Source organism: Artemia sp. Qi Xiang Cuo, chromosome 8, assembly GCF_049724085.1.
Source record: "Artemia sp. Qi Xiang Cuo chromosome 8, ASM4972408v1, whole genome shotgun sequence".
NCBI lineage: Eukaryota > Metazoa > Arthropoda > Branchiopoda > Anostraca > Artemiidae > Artemia > Artemia sp. Qi Xiang Cuo.
Genome location: NC_142801.1, coordinates 45084916 through 45087939, shown reverse-complemented (window position 1 = coordinate 45087939; position 3024 = coordinate 45084916). Strand labels below are relative to the sequence as shown.

At 36.3% G+C, this 3024-nt stretch overlaps 1 pseudogene; it reads right to left on the bottom strand.

The window, feature by feature from the left end:
• Positions 1-709: 709 nt before the first annotated feature.
• Positions 710-2606, bottom strand: LOC148949454 (uncharacterized; annotated as a pseudogene).
• Positions 2607-3024: the final 418 nt, after the last annotated feature.

Here is a 3024-nt window from a genome sequence, read left to right as displayed (position 1 = left end):
TCGTCAGCGTTAGCTTTTTTGGTGTTTCCAAGTGTGTTTTGGAAGTTTTTCGTTTGAAACGTTATATTTAGGATGTTTAGTTTCGCTGTTCCGTGGTTTAGCTTGTCTGTGTTAGCTTTTTTGGTGATTCCAAGTGTTTGAAGTTTTTGTTTGAAACGTTTGATATAGGGTATTTAGTTGCAATGTTTAGAGATTTACTTTGTCTGTTTTATCACTGCTGGTGTTTCCATGAGTATTTTGGAAGTTCTTCGTTTGAAACTTTAAGATTTAGGATGTTTAGTTGTTCTCTATCTTGGGTTGGCTTGTCAGTGCTAGCCCTCTTTGTGTTTCAAAGAGTATTTTGGAAGAAGTTATTTAGTTTTTCTGTTTCGCGGTTTAGCATGTCTGTATTAGATTTATTTGTTTTTCAAAGCGTTTTCTGGAAGTTTATGTTTGAACAAATGAGTTAGGATATCTAGTTGTGAGTTTTGCTGTTTAGCGTGTCTATGGTAGTTATGTTGCTAATTCTAAGTGTATTTTAGAAGTTTTTAGCTTATAACATATGATTTAGAATGTTTAGTCTTGATGTTTCATGGTTTAGCTTGTCTTTTTAAGCGTTTTTTGTGATCCCAAGTGTATTTTCAGAGTTTTTCGTTTTGTGTGTCTGACTGTGTTTGTCTCTCTTTGCGTGTTGGTGTGTCTGACTAAGTATTTGTGTATGTTTTCCTATTTAGACACAGCAGAGCCTACAGAAGTACCTGCAGGATCTTCCTTATCATTCACTACATGCAACTGCTTAACAATTCTTACATATGAGTTGCATGTTTTCTGGCATCTGTTTTTGACATTTATAACATGTGGCTCTTCTGTCCTGTATTAAAAGAGATTCAAGTACCTGGACCGAAGATTTGATTCAATGTTTATTCATTAGTTCAATAGTATTCTTATTTACTATTTCAGTATGCTCGTTATATAAATCTATGAATTTCTTAGATAGTGTAGATCTTCCTTTTGACGTCTTGTACTTAGAAGGTGATGGAAGATCAATTGACATTGCGCTTCCCAAATAGGTTATTTCATTCGTATAGTCTTGGTCATATTTGACAACAATAAGCCCACAGCTTGAAGAATCTACTTGTGGAGCTATTCTGTACGAGTCAAGTTCAAGTTCTTTGTTGAGATGATCTTCTCCCGGCATAATATTTTTTAGATTGGAAAGAACGAGACTCCCTAGAGAGTGGTTTATCGGCTTCTGTCTATCAAGAAGATAGACAGCTTTCTTGGAGACATCACATAGTCCCAATATTAAATGATTTTTTTACTTCGTATTAATTATATCACACATATTGACACAAACTTGACCAAAAAAAACACTGCAATCATTCGAAACATCACTAAAACTCTCTCTAGGCGTATCTGGGTAAGTATTCAAAGCATCAATACTTGTCAAGTTGAAAGTAGAGTAGCTATCGATAGTTCTTGCTGACGCACAGCTAGAAGTTACAAGATTCACGAGGTATGAAACAATTCCAGTTGTGAGCCAAGTATCAGGCGTCAGCAGTGATTCAAGGTCTTGAAAGAAAATTGGAAACACGTCTGTGTCCCTCAAGGAAAAACCAGTAGCTCTCCACCACTCTAGTGTCTCAGCGTTTTCTACGATAGCAGAATCGGTAGATTTGACCACTATTCCAAAAAGTCTTTTTAAATGCTGGATCTCTTGCTTTGATTCGTCATACAAATCACTTATGGGACCTGTAAAAGCGGAACCATGATACAAGGCTGTAGGACTTATAGACTGGTTAGCTTCAACACAAAGATTCGGTCTCCTTACCCTTTTTTGGGGTTTCACCAGTTGAGTGGGGCTATGCAGCCTTTTTTGAACAGACTTCATAAACTTTGCATCTTCCGCTTTCTTTGCAACTTTTGAACTAGGATTCCCGTCAGAGCTTTTTGATTGGGGTTTGGAACTCTTTTTAAATGAAGATACTTCAATAATTCCTTTTTTTTCATTTCTGTAACCTATTTCGAATGTAGTATGCTACCTTATTTTTTTCATGTTAGCTTTCGTAATTTACTTAATTTATGGGAAACCAATCAACTCCTACTGAGCGAAACACTAATAAGAATACGACACTTCCTTGGCTACTCGAGAATCTGCTGCAGGTTTAATATTGTAACAGTCCTTAATGGTTAATGAGCTTTTTATTCTAGGCCTCACTTTCCTTTTAGGTCTCCCCTTCACGTTCTTGAGTGTTTTCAGCTGTATAACTGATTTTTCTGTTACTAGTGCATGTCCTCGAGATCTTAAAACTGCTAGTTTGCAAGGATATGCATAGATTCCAAAATTACAAGAACAACCATAAACTACAAACCAAACTGGTCCTCTTATCACCCTTTGTCACAATTTTATTTCCTCTAACAGTGATTGTTTCTTTTCGTGGTGTCACAACATTAACCTTCTTTCTAGGCAGATTTGGAACAAGATTCACTTGATTTTCGTTGCAAAATGTAACATGTCCCGTTCTCCATCGAGTTTCTGCTATGTCAACTAAACTACTTTGCTGGTGATCTTCTCTTGTCGTATTTATTTCCCAAAAGGGATTTGATGCATCTACTTCTTGGACCATACGCAGAAAAGTTTCATTCCTCGATTCAAGTGGATCTTATTCCTTATTAATATGAGCTAAGTTTTCCTTGTTTGACTTCTCAAGAAGTCTATAATCTCCTATTCCCTTATATCCTCGAGACACGTTTGTATTATAGACCTTATCTACAAGAAGAATACTCAAGAGTACGCGATCCATTTGCCTATCTCTCTGCCTTTGTACTTCAATCGTTATCTACGAATTGAATGACTCTGCGGTATTGTGTTCTATTCCGGAAAATGTAAATTTATATGGCATCTGTGGCAATATTTATACTATCAAGTGCTTATATCATTCTGTTTAAAAAGTCTCTCTTAAATAGGTACATGAGGTGCCGGACCATTTCATGAGCCGGTCAGTTCTTATTTGGTAGTACTCATCTTCACTTTTTGATCTTAGC